The 21,815-nt window shown below is 37.9% G+C and overlaps 1 protein-coding gene across 13 annotated transcripts in view; it reads left to right on the top strand.

The window, feature by feature from the left end:
- The window catches only part of LMO7 (LIM domain 7), a 131,458-nt gene that overhangs the window by 58,714 nt on the left and 50,929 nt on the right, over positions 1–21,815 (top strand). The gene's annotated exons all lie outside the window — the stretch shown is intronic.

Genomic DNA, 21,815 nt, shown 5'->3' with positions numbered 1-21,815 from the left:
TCCTAATAAGAATTTTATTACCAGTTTCTGAGAGATTAAGGTGGAACTTTACTATATAGACAGGTGTTTTAAGATAAATGTGTCATGGCAAAAATCATCCTGGGACATCTTGCTTTGTTACAGTATGAATTGTTTTTATTATGTTGGTATAAAGGCTGAATTTATTGTCTCCAAAAAAAAAAAAACTTTAGTGAGTTTTGCTGGAAACCTGTCAGGTTAAATGTTAAGTATTGATTCCTGACTTAAATTACCAATTTTATTAAAGAGGAACAGGCAGTAATCCTTCTGTAAATACAAGGTAAAAAAATACTGTGAAATGACATGTAACTGCTTTAATTAGAAAGAAATCTCTTGTAGGTGGATCGGGTGGTAGAATGTTGACATGCTCTCTCCCTGGTTTCAGAATGAAAATTCATACTGTTTTGAGGTCTGATACTTGATATGGCAATGTGTTTTCCAATCCTTGACTCATACCCGAAATGTAATTTCTCACTAATCTGGTGTTTAGGGACTTGGCATCTTTCCAGGTTGTTGGTATTCTCTCTGCTCGTTCCCTACGTCATGCCAAAAGCCGGAGGGTTGGTAACCTCTGCCATGCTTAAATTATCCACAAAGCCCTTGCTGAAGTTATTTTGGTGGAGGTTTGCTCTGAGGGTAGAGCTGGGAAGAGTTGGAGGTGGTCAGGAGTTGGTCTTCCAACAGTGTCAATAGCGACAAACTGAAACTTTGGGGAGGTCGAGCTAGCAAACTGTTGTGCAAGTTATGTTGTCCAACTCGTCCTTACATTAAACCGTGGCACCCAAGTGAGGTCAGCCATGAAATTCATCTAGTGCATCTGTAACCGAGGGTTTTTTGGGTCCTTTCAGCACCGCCAGTTCCCTTCCCAGCTCTGTGAGCAGAGAGTAAGGCTGGAATTTGAAGTCACGAGGCTAAAGGGGTTTTACATCATATCTATTCAGCAGTGGTCTAATTAGTGTTTTTCAAAAAAGCAGATTTAACTATTGAGTACTTCTTATGGACAGCAATGCGGGGGGTCTGGGTTAGCGTTGAAAGAGCTGCCAGCCATATAACTATGCTCTTTTAATTTGTTTCAGTGTAAGTTTGATTCTCCACACATTATGTATCATATGACAGTCCCACAGTGTGTTTAAAATGCTTATAGAGTAATTTAAACCTCCTGTATCTGAGCAAGCTGTAAAATGGTACCCTAACTGTTCTAGCACTTTTTGATATGTTTAGGAGATTGAAGAGGGACGGGAGGGAAATTTTATTCCAAGAAGTGAAGGAAATAAGTTACATGAGGATAACTTTGTCCAGTGGAAAGTTAATTATAGAAATAATTTGGTTACCCAGAGGACAAGTTAGTCTTCAGAGGATTTTCAGAGAGAGTTATATGTGTATCAAGAGAGAAATGCTCTCTGATCAGGAATTTTATCTGATGTGTCCTTTTATTATTTAATAGAAATAAATAATTTCATACATTCAAGCTGAATTACAAATGTCTTCAAAACTTGAAGGATGCTAGGGCTCAGAAAAGGGGTACTATTTCATGTCTTGCTTTTGTGTTTTCCTCTGTTAACTCTAGTTTCACAATTAGAAATAAATAATTTCTTCTCACAAAGAAGGAAAACTTTTTATCTGCTTTTATAAAATATTGCATGTAACTTCTGGCTTTTTGACATTCCTAAGCAAATTCATTTTGCTGCCATTACCTGAGGCTGACTGCCCACATCTTAAACCAGCTGCAATATGTTGTATGGGATAACATTAATGTGTGCTTGAAGCAGTGTGTATTTTGACACCTCAGCAGGACTGCTGTGTTCTGCTCTTATGCCACCATTAGCATATGCTTTTTATCTACCCAAAATAGGTTAAATAAACTGCTGCTTAAAAAAGTCAGCTTCACAGAATGGTATGGCAGAGAACAGAGCACTGGTAGGATACATGTACGTACTGTCAGGCATGACAAGGTGCCTGATTTGCTTTAGATGTGGAAAATAGATAAGAGGAGGTTGCCATTAAAAGGGTGGGTCCACTTCTGTTTCTAAGGACGACATGAGAGTTGGCATCTTATGTCAGAGGAAAAACAGTCTCTCACACTGGCTGGGAGGTTGCATCTCTGTGCATGTTGCACTTTGCCTTCTGTAGACTTTTTTAGTTGATCTGGCACCTCTGGTGGTGGGAAGGTCCCCAGGAGGAACACCCACCTTTTGAGGGGGATGAGCTCTGTGAAGAGGTGTTCCATCTGCTTTTCCTGTCTCTGCTGCCTGGCAGTTAAGTATGGTATCTCCTCATTTTACCTTGTGGGAAGTCATACACCCTCAGGCTGTTGGCATCTCAGACTGCCATCCTGTCCCACCTGGACATGTTCCCTTTCCAGCAGGAAAAGTTATTTTGTCCTTGTACTTTATTTCTGAATGTGCTTGCTGCCTTTCTCTGTACCTTTGCTTGATAGCACTCCCATCTAAACAACATCACGAAGCCACTCAGAGATACCAGACTCTTTATTTGTATGTGATGCAGTGTTCTTGTGACATCTGAGTTAGGGTAAAGACCCACTGTTCCTCGTGAACAGAATCTGTTCTAAGAAAATAATCTGTCTATCTGGTAAGGAGGCTACAACTTTCAGTTGCATTTTGTTTTCTATTGCAATTGAGATGATGCATAGCTATGATGAAAAACCCTCCTCTATAATTACTAGAAGTAATCTGGGATAGGAGAAGCAAGAATCCTCTTATATACCCAGACTCTCAGTTCCAAGTGATTATGTGATTATCTTTTTTGCAAAGGAAAAACTCCTTAAAATTTTATTGTTTAGAAGTTTTTGTGAAGAGGGCTGTCTAAAATTACTGGTTGCTGCTCCAAGCCTTACAAACTTTATGCTTTGCCAGCTCAGCAAGATTAGTTGTTGGGTGATGTGGAAAAAGTATACTGGCATGGAAGGATTTTTTCTGCCAGTGAAAATGGGAGTGGGGATTAATGTCTGAGATTTATAGTTCAGTCTTTCTGTAAATCTGCAGAAGTCATTGCTCAATGGTATACTACAGTGATATGTCATGTGTTTCAAGAAAAATCATCCAGATGGACTTATTCCTCACATACCATGTCCAGCAGTCATATGCATATCATCTTGTTCAGTGTCTAGTTATTTGTGTAGATGCATATGTGTCCATCTTCAGTTCTTTCAGTATATTTGATTTTTATTTTTTTATTACTCTAGGATTTTATTATTTCTAATTGGAGCAGATGTTAGTTTAAAACCCAGAACTTTGTGAGTTTATTTTTATTTGTACTAATGCAAGATTGTGTTAATACTTAATTTGATTCTTTTTTAGTTCTGTCAAAGTAAGAATGTAATATGAGCTTAGTGACTCTCAGTTGTCAGCATGGTTACTATTTAAAAATGTTAAGCACTTCCTTACCCAGTTCTTTAAGGGTGACACACCCAGTTGTTCCCAGCTGTGCAAGGGTTATTAGTAAAATCATACCATGGAGTTAAAAGTGAGAGTTCTCATAGACAGACACCAAACTTAATTCTGATGGAGTTTGTTATCCCAGTTATCAGTTTTAAAGGAGGCAGGCGGAACAATCAGACTGAGAGTGTAAACTCAAATTTGTCTTTTCTTTCAAGCAAATTAATTATTCTACCTGGAAAAAAAATATAATTCTGTAAAATGAGGTATCTAGTTAAAGAATCTCATTAAAATCTAATAATAAATCCAAACAATGGTGGGTTAACAGATTAGAATATTAAACTAAGAAAAAAAAGAAATCCCAAAAAACAAAACAAACACCCAACTCCCCCCCAAGAAACAATTCACTGCAAAATCCTAAATAGCAAACTTTTTTTAAAGGTACACAGCCTCTGAGTTCTAACGTTGAAGTTTTACCATACTAATTTAATTCTTCAATAAAAGAGCAAATTAAAATACTTGACTTCCATTGATATTATTGCTACAGGGTTATATTTAGAGTATGCCTTGAATGAAACTCAAAAACTGAGACCCCACCTGGAGTGCTGTGTCCAGCTCTGAGGCCCCCAACATAAGAAGGATGTGAACCTGCTGGAGCGAGTCCATAGAAGATGATCAGAGGGCTGGAGCACTTCTCATATGAAGACAGGTTGAGAGAGTTAGGGTTGTTCATCCCGGAGAGGAGAAGGCCCCAGGGAGACCTTACAGCAGCCTTCCAAGTACCTAAAAGGGGCCTACAAGAAAGATGGAGAGGGATTTTTCACAAGGCTACAATAGGACAGGACAAGAAGTAATGGCTTTAAACTGAAAGAGGGTAGGTTTACATTTAGATATTGGGAAGAAATTTTTCCTGTGAGGGTGGTGAGATACTGGAACAGGATTCTCAGAGAAGCTGTGGATGCTCCATCCCTGGAGGTGTTTAAGGCCAGATTGAATGGGGCTTTGAGCAACCTGGTCTAGTGGAAGGTGTACCTGCCCGTGGCAGAGGGGTTGGAACTAGATGATCTTTAAGGTCCCTTCCAACCCAAACCATTCTGTGATTGTTCCCAAAGATAGCTGGAAGTATCTCATCACCTTGCAGAACTTAGTATTTTTATACGACCTTCATCTTTTTGCTGCTCTCTACTTTTTCAGATATTCATTATCAGTCTTGCACACTAAATAAAGTGTAAATCATATAAAGTAAACAGAAAATCCTGTTGGAGAAGTCTCACTGAAGTGGGATTAAGTGCCTACATGAGATGATATAACAGAGCTCTGACTTTGGCGCTGGCATTTCAAAATTTTGGGTACTTTTTAACTTATTCATTTAATGTTTCTTTAGCACAGTTTTTTTTCCTAATTTCCTAAAGCAAAAAGCAATCCTGGAAAAATTTGAATGCTGTGCTTTCTGTAGCATAAACCTTTATATAACTAAAGCCAACTGGAGAGAAGTGACAACTGTTATATGTCGTGTTCATCCTTGTGTTCCTGCATTTCAACTGAGTTTTTGAGACACGCTCTCTATTTCAGTTGAGAGAGAATACTTTCTGAATTTGAAATACCACCAAAAGAAGTTGTTCAGAGAATGATACTTTCAAAGTAAGGCCTGAAAAAAATGAAATTGTTGCTGTGTGGTGTGGCTGTAAGCACATATTCTGCATCCCTTGATCCATTTGGAGCAGGATACGCTTCATCGAGTGTTCTTCTGATTATATAAGGGTTAACTAGTATAGCAACATTAACTATTTTAAGCATACATACAGAATCTCACTACCTTGTACATCCCAACTCTTGTCCCTTACTAAGCAACTCTCTCCTTTTTAGGGGTTGTCAGGAGGGAAACCTTCTAGCAGTGAGTTAAGCCAAACACAAAGCATCCTCTAGCACCTATCTTCTTTATCCTATAATTTGAATTACAATACCGCCATGCCTTCTTTCAGTGATGAAATTGCTTCTCTTGTCCTTTTGGGCCAACCACTAAATGTGCGGGTCTAATAGGATTCCTAAAAGTAAGAGTGAAGTAGTAGCAGAGAGGAGTTGAATGCAGGTGTAACTCCTTCCAGTGCTAAGCTCAGTCCCTTAGCAAATTCCTGTTCTTGTGGTAGGTAACACCCAAGAGCACTATTTCACTCTATAGTAGATACTAGTTTTAATTAGAAATTTTTTTTTTAAACAGAAGTTGATGTTTCTTGTGACTTGAATTTTCTTCCTGTCTAGTCCTGGGGAATGTGCTGTGTTTCCTAATTCCACTTGTGTTTCCTGCTCAGGGTACTTTCTTTTGCAGGGTCAACAAAGGCAAAGTGAAATTTCTGTTCTATGAAATGAACGTTAGCAATGTCAGGTAGACCACTGAAGAAAGCAATCTGCATAGAAATCCCTGAAATATGGTCTTTTTGAGTGGAGAACTGTCATCAGTGGCCTTAGAAATTTGTGTTTTGGAGAGGTTTTAGAGTTGCTTTACCAGTATCACTCAACTTTTTAAACTGTCTGGCTGGTGAGCTACCTGAAAGCTTGAGATGTGATGATGAGACACTGTTTTGGGACTCATATCCTATTTTTTCCTTCAGGAAGAGCTACCATAAATTGCTCAAAAGAAACAGCATCAAATACCTTGAAAATGCATACTGAAAAACAAACAAAAAAACCCACTCCAAGAACAATAGCAACAACAACAACAACAACAACAACAAACACAACAAAAAAATCCCCCAGCAATGAAGGGAGAGAGAATACAAGTCAGTTTGTGGGTAGCTCAGAGCTGGTGTTTGCTTTTGATACTACTGAATTCATACTTAGGTCTTCTTCCATATCTAATATGTTTCTAGAATTACTATACCATCTTGAAATATTTTTTTCTCAAGAATTTAACGCTTATAATAAGAGTGCATAATGGAGCTGAATCTGAATTTGCTGTGCTGATTTTTCCAAGAAACATACATTTTAACGAGCTGAAAAACTTAGTTCTAATTTGGCTTCAAAATAAAAAAAACAACCAAAACACTAAACACACAACCTAGAACCACCCTTTCCTGCCTTTTTATTTAGTGTAGAATAGAAAGTTGTGTGTTGGATGGAAAGCTGGATGAAAGCCAAGTGCTTCAGTGCAAGGAGTAAAATAACAGTTAGCCCAAAAATTGTACCTGTGTAAATTCTCCAACTTATACCTATGTGACTGAAGAGTCAATCATCACAAAGGCTTGGGCATTTTAGAAACTATCTTTCAATTCAAATTGAGATGAAAGGAGTAAAAGAGAGCTTTTTGTGGGTCTTGAAAGTTGAAATGCAAACCATTTAACCAAAACTTATTTAGAACAATGACTGTTGCTGTTTCCCCATTTATATTCGGGGAAATAACATTTTTTACACATGTGGTTGTAATAGGCCTTTATTGTGGTAACTGAGTTTCCTAGTGACAGTTCCCTTGAAATGGAAAAGTGCAGTACCCTCATTTCAGAATGACTCTAGAAATGTTCCTACAACTTTGTGTGTAAATTCTCTTTTTGCTATGGGCATTGTCATAGAAATATATTAACTTCCTGGGGATAGCCATATTCTAAACATTGAAATTTCTATATTTATTTTGTTTATGATATAACTAATTTCAAGATCATTCATTTCACAAGTTTAACATTTATTAATACTTAGAACAGTATGCAGAGATAAAGAAAATGAAAAGAGTGTATTTTATCAGTCTAGTGAAACTGTTGTGCTTAAGTGTAAAATGTTCATGCTCATGTTATTAATCTACATAAGCTGTAAATCACTCCAGTAAAACCGTTGTAGGCAATAAAATATGTTCCAGACTTTGGACTATACCTGCTAGAAATTTATGTCCACCTCTTCAGTGTAGAGTCTATAAAGTGTTGGGTGTGGTGCTATTTAACCTTTCTGTTTTATCTGTGAATTTTCTGACCATTATGAAAAATGTTTGAGATTGATAATTTTTGCTGCTGAGTAATTTAACAGTTAATAATTTATACTTCGTTTATGAGATTATACTTTTGATAGTGTTTGATTTTACCATTTATCTATTTTGTGAATATGATTCTGCTGTAAGAGTGAAAATCTCTGGAGTTCTGTACCTGTACCTAGAAGTATACAGGAGGAGTCTGAACAGATTTGGAAAAAAAATACATTTATTGTGTGTTAGTTGTATTGAAAGCAATTCAGGTATCTCTAATGGCATAGATTCATAGCCTTATATTGGAATTCATATACTGTTACTAGATTACTGTAGCTTTCTGCTGAATGGTGTTGGTTTGTTCAAAGTCCTCATTTTTGATCCTATTACATTTTAAAAGTATCTCTGGGATAACTTTTTTTTGGGGTAGGGGGTACATTATTACTAAAAGCCTTTACAATAATTTTTCACCATTTGTGTTAAGAGAAGTTTCTCTAACCTTTTAGGATTCCCATGGGAATCCATCTAAACCTTAGGCACCTGTATTGCTTTTAATCTCCTAACATACCAGGACAAAATGTAGTTTATAAAACAATGCAGGAGAGAGAGGAAAGGATTTTGGATGAGTAGCAGTGAGCTACCAAAGAAGGTAAATAAAAACCACGCATTTTTTGGTGGTAATTCTTTTTTTCTTCCATACAGAAAAGTTCTTGTGTCTGATGTTGGAAGCTGAAGGACTTATAAGAATAAACTTGTGTTAGTTGATATCAATTAAACAGAAACATGTATGCAAATTTACTATTTTATTATTTTTAATTGTATTTTCCTGCTAAATTGCTGAAGGGCAGTTCGTTTTTCTACAGACAACTCAACAGGAAGAGCTTCTATATTTAAATAGTGGGGGAAGCTGACTTCTTGAAGTTTTCCATGGATACAGAAGTTTACCAATTAACCATACTCTGTAAATAGAGAAAGTAAAGCTGAACAGCGTATTAACACTTCTCAATCCTACTTCATACATAACCCTACTTTTGGCCATTTTTATTCATGAACTTTCAGAGGTTTCAGTTGAAAGTATTCTTACTACTTAATTAATTACTACTTATAGTAAAAGTGCCATTAACAGATTTTATACTATGAATACTACAAAAAGCAATTGGTAATGCAATAACAAATTCAAGTATTCTTATAAAGCGCATTTCCAGAGGATTGCAGGGTTGTTTTCATGTTGTCACTGAAACCAGCTAAATGAAATAATGTCTCACCACATGGTTAGATGATAAGAAGGGGCGGAGAGGTGGAAATGAAGAGTGCTAGATAGCAACCAAGCTTAACCACACAAAGGCATGATCTCTTCATGTTTCTTTTAAATTATAGAGATCTTTTGTCTTTAAGAAACAAAAGGGGGAAAAAAACACACACCACCAACAACAAAAGAAAACCCGACTGGAGGACTGTTCTCCAGACTGAACAAGCTGGAGGATCAAGCTCAGGATCTCCTGCCCTGACCATTATGTTGATCTTCACTCAACTTGCTCTGCTTTATCAGTGTCTTTCCTGTACTGCAGGACGCCAAACTGGGAACAGCACCATTATAGACGTGGTATAATAAGTGCTGAGGAAAGGGAGAATGATTAGATCTGTCAGCCTTCTGGCCACACTCCATTTTGTATGGCCACGTACCATTTCGTACAGCCCTGGGTGCTGTTAACCAGTGTTGCCAGTGTTTGCTGCTGGCTGGCATTCGGCCCAGCAGGACCTCTAGGCCCGAGTCCCTGCCCCACTCTGCAGTCGCAAGAGTTAGGTTCATCCCAGGAGCAGGACTTGGTCTTTGTCCTTGCTGAATGTCATATGAAGTTCCTGCAGAGCCAGTCCTCCCAACAGCCCTGCCCTCTGACGTATGTATCCCCTGCCTGCGTTCCTGTCTGCTCGGGGAGGGAGCACAGTATCAGAGACTGACTCAGATAGAAAAATTTTAAAAACTGCTGTAGCTGAATGCTGAAACTGGAGTAAGAAGGTTGACTAATGCAGATGATATTTCTTCTTTCCTTTACCTTCTAGAAAAAATGTCCTGTAAGTGTAAACATGTACACACCTTTGAACCCAGTTTGTACAGATATGCATCAACTGACGTGGATTCCAATGCAGTATATGATAAAATATTTAACTGGGGCGGGGAAAGGGAGTCTAAGTTCAAAATACTTCTGCTTTTGCAAAGGCTATTAAATTACAGACAGCCACTTGCTCCCTGTGAATAACCACTGAAATACGCTTGTCAGATTTATGATGTGGTAATGTATTCTTTTTAACTCTGTGACCTGATGTTTGTTAAGATGCCCTCAACTGGGATAATTTTCTGGGGTGATGGATGTACTAGCTAAAGCTAGGAGGTAAAGCACTAGCTAAAAATGCCTGAGTTAACAGAAGGCACAGTATATTTATGTATGGTTTGACTTGAAGATGTGATGTATTTTCAACACAGATCTGTGCAGTAGGGAATTACTGTACAATTCCAAAACCTAATCCTAATTTCTCCAAATTTACCAGTGTTGAATACTGCAGTAAACAGGTTTGAGTTGTTATTTTCAGGTTAACTTTTTTTTCAGAATATGTATAAAATAAAAGAAAACTTTGGTTGCTTAAATGAGAACAGGAAAATCAGAACAATTCCAGTTTTATACACAAAATGATGAGTTCTGGAATACCAGATGCTGCTCAGGCCTGAGATAATGAGGTCAGGAGTTTTCTAAGAGTTTTGTAAAGGTATCTATTCAGTGTTCAGTGCCAGTCAAAAAACCCAAACCAACAACCAAACAAACAAAAAAACCAAACCCCCAAACAAAACCCCAAACAAACCAAAAAACCAACCAACAAACAAAAAACCAACCCCCCCAAAAAACCAACAAACCCATCCCCCCAAAAACCTATCCAGAAACAAGTATTAGGAATAGGAAAAAAATGGCACATCGCTATGCTGCTGTGGTTAATCTGGAATTTTCTGGTGTTGTAATACCATGTGAAGCTTTGGACTTTGATCAGTTTCATTTTTCTCACTCTCTCACTTCACTTCCCCAAATTCAGACCTATGGAACTGGAATATCTTCATTCTCATGGCATTTCTCTGACCAAATGTAGGAATAGCTTCTGATGTGTATTTAGTTCAACACGCTGAGAGTCCTGAGCCTGAAAGAGAATGATGGATGAAGGATAGAGCTGGACAAAGTAGCAAGCTTAAAACAAACAAATAAACAGAAAACCCCCAGCAGATGGCATGGACAAGTGATTCAACTAGTCACTACATCCCATGTTATATGAATAATCAATGAACCAAATGAAGGGGGAGTAGGGCTTCCTTGCCAATAGATACTGTGGATGATGAAGTTTATTTGCATTCAAGCGGTACTGGAGAAGTTCAAAGAAGGGAAATCTTTTAAGAGTAACTTAGAATGGGGAACCACATCTATCTTGCAAAGTCCATGAGGGAGAAGCGTCTTGCCTGCTCTATTTTTACTCTTCCTTAGGCAACCTCTTGGGATTACGTGGGAGGGTGGGATACTGGATGACAGAGAATTTTTTGATCTGGCCCCATGTGGATGTTTGTGTCTGTGGTTTTGAAAAGGTTACATGCAGTGCAAGCTGTTTTTAACTTCTGTAGATCTATGATAAACTCCTCCAAGAAGGAAAACTAAGGAAAAAAATCAGACATAAATTTTATGGAGGGAATTATTTTTATTTGATAAATCAATTAAGCAATCTACCATTGTTAAGCTTTAGCAACTGTGGAACATTGTATGCAGAACTATCTGGAAAGATGAATAAAATCACAGTGGGTCTCTTAACCTAGACAAGTATCTGACTATTTTGATATGTGACTGGGTTGTGCAATCACAGGGAAAAATATTATCATGAATTATTAATAATTTAACATATTATGTTTTTTCATTAAACTATTTAAAGTTTTACTAAAAGCTTCATCAAAATAATGAATAAGAATGGCTGAAATAAGTTGGTACATGTATTTGCATATACTATATTCATCATCATTACTTAAAACCTACTTTTGCTCTAAAAGGATCAGTTAATTTAAGAGGCTTTTGTTACTGATTTTGGCGTTGGAAATGTAACTGTAAGATCACACATCAGATGGTTATGTAGAAGGCACACCCACACGGGTTGAATAAGCGCAGAATAAGATGCATTGGTAATGATACTCCTCTGCTGTGCTTGTCCTGCAAAACCCTCTCTTCTCTCTATGGAGAACATTTTATTCTTTGAAATCTGAGCTTGCCTCTGGTATTGAATGTTGGTTGCTGTTAAGAAATCATACAAAAGTCACTTAGCACTGGTGGTTTACTAGTATTTGCCATTTCACTGCGATATTTTCATTCCTTCAAGAGGAAAAGAATCTCTTGCAAAAGGATACTTTTCTTTTTATAAACAACATTTTGTCTTTCTGAAGCATTTTCCTCTTTCAGCTGTAAACAAATTCCTTAGTTAGATTTCAGTTTTCTCTAATACTATTTGAATAACTCGTGAATATGTTCAGTGAGCTAGTTTGATAAATAACCTCTACCTGGATAACTGGAGATTTCTGTAATGTAGTATGGTGATCATGATAATGTAGTATGGTGATCATGATCATGATGCTGATCATGACGTGATATCACTTGTAAATTACTTCTTTTTTTTTGTTCAGTATTTTATTTCATTGACTGGATAAGATTTTAAATCTCTGAATCCAGGGAATGGTGGCACCAAACAGCACGAGTCTGAGTGCCTGAGCTTTGCTTGCTTGGTACCATGCAGTAGCTGCTCTCAGCTGTGCACCAGGCTGCCAGCACAGGAGGACTAAGGCAGGTATTTATGCTTATGCGGTGTCAAGTGTCTGACAAGTTGCTTGTTAAACTTCCTTTAATGGACAGCATGAGATTTAACAGGAGGAAAACTGGAATGATAAAGACTGAGGCTTCTTGGTTTTCTCGAAGTGTGTTTAGACCGTGGGGCAGTGGAGTGAAATGGCAGAGAAGGGGGGAAGCTGGGCAAGTTGCACGCCTGGTCAGTTTGCAGATGACACCAAGCTGGGCAGGAGTGTTGATCTGTGGAGGGTAGGAAGGCTCTGCAGAGCAGTCTTGACAGGCTGGATTGATGGGCTGAGGCCAATTGGATGAGATTCAACACAGTAAAGTGCCAGGTCCTGCACTTGGCACTTTGGGGAGTGCTTGGGGAGGAGTGGCTGGAAAGTTGCTCAGCGGAAAATGGCCTGAGGTGCTGGTCAACAGCAGGCTGAACAAGAGCCAGCAGTGTGCCCAGGTGGCCAAGAAAGCCAGTGGCATCCTGGTTTGTATCAGAAATAGTTTGGCCAGCAGGACTAGGGCAGTAATTGTCCCCCTGTACTTGGCATTGGTGAGGCCACACTTCAAATCCTCTGTTCAGTTTTGAGTCTCTCTCAACAAGAAAGACATTAAGGTGCTAGAGCATGACCAGAGAAGGGCAGTGAAGCTGGTGAAGGGTCTGGAGCACCAGTCTGATGAAGAGAGGCTAAGGGAGCTGGGGTGGTTTAGCCTGGAGAAAATGAGGCTTGGGGAGGACCTTATTGCTCTCTACAACTACCTGAAAGGAGATTATAGCAAGGTGGATGTCAGTCTTTTCTCCCTAGTAACGAGTGACAGGCCAAGAAGAAATGGCCTCAAGTTATGCCAGGGGAGGTTTACATTGGATATCAGGAAAAATTTCTTCAGTGAAGGGGTTGTGAAACATTGGAACAGGCTGTCCAAGGAAATGGTGGAGTCACCATCCCTGGAGATATTTAAGAGTTGTAGATATGGCACCTGGGTTTAGTGGTGGAATTGGCAGTGCTAGATTAATGGTCAGATTCTTAAAGATCTTAAAGGTCTTAAACGACTCTATGATTCTAGCTTAATTATGGTTCAGGAGAGGTAGGGAAGCAGCGAACACTGGACATTTATTCTTGTCACCTGTTGCTCAGGAATATGTTTGTGTGGTTTCCATTATTTAAAAATGGCTTATTGCTGTCTGATCAAGTCAGGAGAGAGAGAGAGAGAAGCCTACTTTTATCTCCCAGGGAAGGAATCCTTTTGATGGACATGTACCAAAGGCACGTGTACATTACTTATAGAAGGAGCTTTTGTTTGCAGAATTTTTGTCAGGAAAGCAAATATGTTCAAGCTCCTAGAAACTGTTTAGTTAGGTTTAATTGCATGTAGATTTTGGCATGCAACATTTAATGGAACATGTTCCTGTTATTTGTGCATCTGCAGTTATAGGAGAGACTGTCCTCAAAAAGCTGAAGTAAGAACCAGTGAAAACAGTGGAAGAAAACTACTAAGCTATTGGGTTTTTTCTGCCTTCACCCACAAGAAAGAGTACTCCAGCTAATTATTAGGTCAGGTTACTTCAACTCTTGGTAATGTGACTTTTTTGTTAGTGGAGTTTTAAATTATGAGGACTTCCTTCAGTTTCAGAAAAAGCGTAATGAGATTTTTTTTTTTTTTACTTTACCTGTAAAAATGTCTAGAATCTGCTTTTACTATAAATGGAGAGGAGGTAGAATCTTCTTGGTTTCTTATTCCTTGGTTGTCAGTGGTCTGCGTGCCACTGCTGCTGTTGTTTGGAATAGCCTTCTGATAACTCTTCAGCTAATTTGGGATACCCAGTAAAGATGCTTTCACACTGTTTTCACTCTCTATTGCTCAGATATCTCTGCCAGGCAACTCACAAAACAAACAGCAACACCGGCTCAGTATCAAAGAGTGCACACTTTGAAGTAGGGGGCAAATGACGGTTATAAAAGGTTAGTCTTTAATGCTATTACAGGAGGTAGTTGTACAGGTTTTCATGCATTTGCTTATTAAGGTGTGTAATGCCCTGATTCTTACATACAAAAAAATAATTAGTGAGTAATTATTAGAAAAAATTACCTTGCACTTTCCTTGGTGGTAGAGCATACAGCAGAGGTTAATTTATAGCCAGAATTTGAATGCATGTGGCTCTTTAAGTGATGGTCAACACGGCAAGATAGAAAAACAAAGAGAAAAGTATAAGACAAACTGGCTATAGATGGTCAAATTAAGACTTGTAGAAGAGAGAGGGCAGAAAAGAAGTTGTCTCATTAAATAAAGCAAGATGCAGTCCATTCTAATCTTTGTACCTGCAATACAATTAATAATTATTTAGGAGAGTAAATACATTGGATAATTATATGTTTAATTTTTCATAGAGAATTGCTTTTTGGTTTGACTAAAGCTGTCTTATCACTGGTGGTGCTCCCTGGCCAGTCTTCAATTAGTAAAAGCACTTTGGTAAAGCTTGGTTGTACCCATGAAACACAGGATCCCCTATGCAAGCCGAAATTAGCAAAAATAAAAGCCTTTGTGAAAGAAGTAGAATTTCAAAACAGTTTTTACTTCTGTAAGTTGCTTTGGAATCATGAGTGTGCTAGTGAGTGTATTTTTGAGGGGAATCGGTATGACACTCAAAATGAGTGCCTATAAGATTTTACAAATTAGAATAATCACAGACTTAATTTAAATGTGCATTTATGTACTTTAAACAGCCTCTTTACTTCACATCCAGTCTGATTTCCGTGCTATCAGCATTCATCAATGCTAAAATTTCAATGTCATTCCTTAACACAAGAATAAATTTGGATGTGCATTTGACAACAGTTAATTTTTTCTCTTTGCAAAGAATAATACCTCTGTGCTTTTAATTTATTATTCTTTTCCTGGTGGCTTTCCTTTTTGAAGCACTGCATGGTTTTTGTTGATAACTTCATTGTGCAAAAGAAGTTCAAATATATTCACCTGTGTACCTATCATGTGTCAGGGTTTTTCCTTCAGGGCCTTAGGTAATAACTGTATTACTTTTCATAATATTTCAAGTAATTACATACTTGAAATTCTGTCTAGAGTTCATGCAACAGTTCTGGATTTCTTTCCCTAGCAGAAACTTCCACAGATTCTTTCCTACCTGAAAAAAATTTTGGGGTACATATTTTTACATGTATTCAATGCACTGTTTTCCAAGTGAAGAGTTTTAGATGCTGAGTGGCAGTGGACTTCATATTTATCTTCTTTCCCTTTGAGAAATAAATATCTGACTATTGCAGTGGTTTTGAATCAGTGTCTTTCCAAAAATTAGTGCCAAACAGATGGCTGATTTGTTATATCATGAGCTGTTTTTGATAGTACTGATTTCTGTTACTAAAGATGAGGCTTGCCTAACTTACACTGCAGTATAAGCTATTTTTTTAGTATCTTAGAAAACTTGTATGCCATACTACTCTGCCATAAATATATTTCAAAGACTGTTGTATGTCTTTGTGCCTTTACTTGATTAAAAATCCATCTTTGACAGGGACTTCTCTTAAATTTATTTTTAAGATATATACCCTAGCAGGTTAAGTGGGCCACTAATTACATCTACACTGAAATGTAGAAAGGATAATACATTAAGAGCACTCCAGCTGGTTTTTCATGGCCTTTTCCACCTGTCTAACACTATGCAGCAAGAAAGTGGAAGTATATTGTAAAACGCTTTCAGTGTTGTGTGGATAAAGTGGTCAACAGTTTGCCATCTGGCAACCAAACTTGATGATAATGCTCAAGCTTATCATCCGTGTGTGCTGTCTGTGGGTCAGAGGGTGAAGGTATATTCATCCCGTTCTTTTCTCCTGTAACTGCTTTCTAGTGGTTACCTTCCTGTCAAGGGACAGATGAGTTTTGCTGCAGTTTGACAACCTATTCCTGAGCCATCAGCAGAGACTGATGTGTGCTTTCCTCATTAGAGGATGCTACTAGATATTCCTCCACTGCACTGAGTTAATTTCTACTTGTAGCTCTGTTAGCCTGAGGAGGGGAAGCCTTGGAAATTATTCTAAGTCTTACTGTTACAAGGTGCACATTGATGATGAGATCTCTGAGATTACTTGCTGTGTGATTCTTCCCCAGTTGTAATTTGTTTCAGGTAGAATTAAGTGTAAAGAGGAGAAACACCTGATTAGTTTTATTGAATTGTCTTTTAATTTTTCATCCTGTCTAGATGATCAGTCTTAATTGGGGGATGATAAAGTCTCGGCTTTTCACTGAATTCTAAAACAATGAATATAGTGAGTGCACTGTTGCTGTTGGGATTTCTTAATCAAACAGGGCCAAAAGCTTGAGATCAAAAGGGCTGCTTCCACAGATAATTCCAGGGTAGCAGGTCTGGACGTAGCAGTCGCTTATGCAACATGCATAGTGTCCCATGGGAAGGTGAGACTTGTAGCAAACTGGTGCCATAAATGTCATAAACTTTGCAGTTTAACCATTAGTTAGATAATCTTTGCAATGATTAAATGCAATAATTATTACCATTCACAGGAGGTTTGAAACATCCTTAGTTTTCAGAAACTGTGGATTCCTAGGTGAGAGTCTCAAGGTTTTATATGGGTGAAAAAGAGTGCCTGGTCTTCGTGTGGAAATCACAAGGATTGTTGGAAGAAAAATTTGTAGAATAAGCTCTTCAAGAGCCTGAGGGTTACTTTTGTGTTATCTTGGCTCTGAAGTTTAATTGATTTCTGAGGAGGATAGCTTACAGCCACCATGTTTGTTTTAAGGAGCCTACTTCTCCAGTGCTTCATCTGGTTAGATGGTTGGTGAAATTCTGCAGATGGCTAACTGTAATTTCCAAGAGTTGGTGCATATAGTATCTTCTTTCTTGTGAGAAGGAAGATTCCTAATTTAGCATTTACTCATGCACTCGTTAAAGATGTTGGGAATATTGCCATGGCCTTACTTGGAGCAGAATCGAATAATTTTGTTCCACTCCCTCCCTCTACAACCAGACTTAGTTGTAATAGCTTGTTGGAGCATTTTGGTGATGTCTTAATTAGTGTATTAAGCTTTTTTCCCCCCTCAGTCATCAGTTTTGCTACATACTTCATGAGTACTGTTGAAAGAGAGGTGTGAGATCATCTGTAGTTCCCTGGCTAGGATTGTTTTCCCATATCATTAATTTTGTTCAAGTTTATATTCTCAGGCTCCTCTAACTTTACAACAGAAACTCCTAAATGACTAATAGCACATTTGGTTTCAGTATGTTGGGATGCTCAGAATGGATATAAATTCTTCAACTTCAGAGGTATATGGTCAGACTAGCTTAACTTTTCTCCTCCCCCGCCCCCCCTTTTTTGCTTCCCACACAGGCTTTCTAGCGTTCTGGCAAAGCAAGTATTTGGACTTTTACCCATTCTCTCACTTTACAGTAAAGGAGCATTCATTTTTCCAACATTAAAAACTTGGCCAGAAACCCTGGCCCAAAACCATTAATGTTTTGAGCAAATGTTTAAAAATACCCTCTGACTTGGCTGCTCTAAGTAGCTTTAAAAGCACTGTTTTCTATTGCAGTGGACAAATTCTTTTTCCCCTAAAGAAGCTAACTAAGAAAGCTAATACTTATCCAGTATTATTGATTACACAAATTGAATTTAGACATTTCAAATGTTATAGAAATAATTCTGAAGCCATAAGGAACGTCAATCAGAATAGTTGCATCTTTAAGGAGCTCTTTTACTTGCGGATGTTGCAAGAGCTGAGGATGGGAGGTGGGAATTGTAGCCGATAGGGAAAATATGTATTTGTCTTGCATCTTGTCCATTCCCTAAAACAAAAGGGCACATTTTTGCAAGAATACTACACTTTTACTCAGTTTTTTTATCTTGTTTTTGTTTTAAATGGTATTGTTACTTCATGCCATGTCATCAGGGAGAGCTGTTTAGGGGAATACATCCTCTTTCATTATTCTTTTCTGATAAGTTTGGATAGATTAATATTTGACTTTTCATTAAGTGAAGAGCTCTTTCCTGGCTCTAAATATGTTTTTATAAATGCAGACAGATCAAGAAAACATAGGAAATAATAAAGTTCGGTTCTACCTGCATGCCTCACTTCTTTTGGGTATATTTGATCACCCTAAGTTAATGGAGAACTGACTAGTAGAGAGAAGTCAGGTTCAGTCTGTGTTTCATACTGTTGTTCTCTGTGTGATGAGTGATGTTGTGCTCTGTGTTGCTAGGGTAACGTGAAGAAACGTAGAGGAAAATACGGTAAAATTCCAAAAAGGAAGCATTATATTTTTTTTCAGAGCTTCTTATTTGCTCATGAAATATTTTGCCAAAATATTGCTGAGAAAACCCAACAGTTCTTTAAAGGTTTTATTCCAAATGTAGAGACTAAACTAAATTATTCAGTCATGCAGTAGTGATTTACTTAAGGAAAAATTCCAGTGTCACTTTAATTTGTTTCCAAAATGTGTATCATGGAATAAGCTGTGATTACCTTGTACCTCAATTTTTTCATCTTTGGAAAAAAATTATATTTATCGATAGAGATGGACAAAGCAAAGTCCTAGCTCTATGACTTTATGACTAAAAACTGTGCTTTTAGTAATCCCACATTAAATTGCACAAGAACAAAAAAAGCATTTTTTTTCTCTAATAATACAAAAAAAGCTGAGAATAAAAAGAGAGGCTGGCATAGACACTGCCCCTATTCTATGTCCTCCTGTGCAATAGTTTGGACAACACTACGTTGGAATTGCTCTACACTGGAGTTGCTTTAGAGGAAAAAATGAGCCATCAGAAATTGAAGTGTCTCCCAGTACAAATCCCATGAACTCTCAAAATGCAGGGGGTCTGCCTCTTCTCCAGAGGATATCTATCCTCATGCATATACCTCTCATTTATGGGTCTTGGCTTTCCTGAAGAGATGGCGACTAGAGCGGACTGAATCCCAGATTACTTCCCATTCATGGGCTGTGAATAATGCATCTGTAACTTCTGCTGCTAACTCTGAGTCATCTCTGTGCTGAATCGTTTTCTGTGTATGTATTATAACAGCAGCAGCTGAGCAGATACCTATTTCTGCTGGTGACATTGGATGTTAGCACAGGCGTGAACACAGCAATACCCAGTGTAAGTTACTGTCAGTCATATTTTTGCTTTACCAGAGGATATTTTCATTGTCAAATATCTAGTATAAATTATGCAGTATAGACTTGAGTTCTGTTTTTTTATCTTATTTTGCACACCCTGAGAAATTCAATAAACCTTGCTTTTGAGTGTTATAAGTTGCGGTAAACTGTTTTGCTTATTATATATCATCACCTGTTTGCTCGACACAAAAATAACAAAGCATTAGATTTACGAGATCTTTCCCTGGGCATTGACCAAGGGAGGAGATTGAATGAAGGAGATGGTTGGGGTGTTTTTTTCCTCTTCCCTGTGTATAGAGGCTGTAAAAATCTCTCTGTCTCTCTGAGCAAGCAAAATTTGTCTGCCAAATCCTAGTACTTCCCAAGGGACCGCGTCTGAATTTATCCAAATTGAACAATTGTATTAATCCAGAGGATTGAGTGTAAGAGAGTGCACAGAGGTAGTTGCTGTGGAGTAGTTGGTAGATGGAAAATTTTTCACCTTGAATTTCATTGCAATAACTTGTTTACTCAAATCTGGAGATGGTGCAGAGGTGTCTGAGCAATGCTTTGTGGGAATAAATGGGTCAGTATTGAGGGCTGTTCTAAAAAGTTACCTCTAACATCTGTATGTGGGAAGAGGGCATGTTGAAATACTCCAGGTAGGTGTGAGAGTTGGGAGTAAAAAGGACAACAGTTTTGGAAATATTTAATAATGGCAAAGAAGCATCAGGCAGTAAAGTGAATTTTGGTAATGTCTTGAAAAACAGTACTAACTGTGAGTTGCCATGGTTGCTGCAGCTTAGCTGAAACAAATAATAGGCTTTATACATATTTTTAAATTTTTTTTTATAATGCTGTTGAACAATTTTTGGGCAAACTAACAGCTGCATGTTTTTGTGGTTTTGCATATATTTCTAAAAACTTACACAATTGCACTTAATTGCCTATTTTGAAACTTAGTTTTCAGAGTGACTCCTCAGATATACCAACTGTTTATTTTGAAAAGAATGCTGGCACAATTGTGTGTTCTGCATATTGATTTATGTTCAAATTAATCTACAAAATTTACAATATGGTCTAGATTTGTGTGGGGGAATGAAGGTAAAGGATCTTCAAAACTAAATGCAAGAGAAGTTAAGTAGATGATGACCCTGATGATCAACAGGATGAGCTCGAGTATGTTGCTTCTTGGAAGGAGGGAGTATAAAATCTCAATGTTTTGATAAAGTACAAGAAAGGAAAAAGGTAGAAGTGGGGTAATATTTAATATAATCCTTGTGCAAAGGTCAACTGAATTATGTACAGGTTTTTAAAAAAGAAAAAAAGCATCAGGGAGATAAATGGAGAGATTCAGCAAAATCATGTGCTCCAAATTCTGAATACCATAAGTTTGGAACATCTAAAAATCTATAGCATGTGTAAGTAGTGATATGATAGCTGTTATGAGTTTATCTAAATTACAGTGTGTACTGCAGTAGTTTTTTCTTGAGAAGCACTTAATTTCACCTCTGAAATTAAAAAGTCCTCTTGGATGTGAAGAAACTGATTTCCTTTGAGAACTTTCTAAGGCTATGTGAGAGCTGGGAGTCAACTGCACAACTTCTGATAGTTTGTGCATAAAGTCCATCGTGAAAGTCAATGAATATTCTCATGCTTCTTGGCCAAAGGGTATGGCATGTGACCAGAGTGGCCTTCCGAAATAAAAAACCTGATATTTATTTTTGCATAGGTACTATGCAAAATTCCAGCCTAGATCTGGAATTTAAAGTAACCAATGCAGGCTGGGGATACATTCTAGATTTTCCCTGGAGAAACCAAGCAAACAAAAAAGTACAAGAGATACACAGTTTAATTGCCTGGAATTAGTGAAGCTGCTGAGTTTTAGAGGGTTTTAGGAATGGAGTAAGGAAAAGACACAAAAAAGGGAGCAGTCAACAAAGCTACACTGATTATTATAAATCTTAGAATCATTTATGTTGGAAAAGACCTCCAAGATCATTGAGTCCAACTTTAATTTTCTTTAAAATAGCATAAAATTTGGGCAGGAAGATGGAGGATCCTATCAGTCTCCTCTTCGCTGTAGCAACAACTTGCAGAGAATGCTCCGTTCTGCTTCCCCTGCCCACCCCTCAGATGAGAGCCAGGGAGTGCTCAGGGTATTGTTCAGGCTCCTCTGCATATGCTTGTTCTTCTGGGGGTTTTATTTTTTCTTTTTATTTGACAGGCTTGTTTTCTTGTCTTCAAAATACTAGTTTTCTCTTTGGGAGAACCTCTTGATTAGACTGGGATATGAGAAAGCTGGCAGACATGGACCACCCGGGGAGGGGTCAGATAAGAGCGTGAGGAAATGGATAATGTTATCATTTGGTGACTTGCTGGGGTTGATGCACTTTTCTATAAGTGCCTGGTTTTGTTTTAATAAGGGCTTTAAAGATGGTGTGGAAGCATAATGGCTGAGATCAACAAGGAAGTGCCATGCTCAAGAG

The sequence above is a fragment of the Corapipo altera genome, unplaced genomic scaffold (genome assembly GCF_003945725.1).
Source record: "Corapipo altera isolate COAL_440 unplaced genomic scaffold, ASM394572v1 0, whole genome shotgun sequence".
NCBI lineage: Eukaryota > Metazoa > Chordata > Aves > Passeriformes > Pipridae > Corapipo > Corapipo altera.
This window is presented reverse-complemented; position numbering and strand designations above follow the sequence as displayed.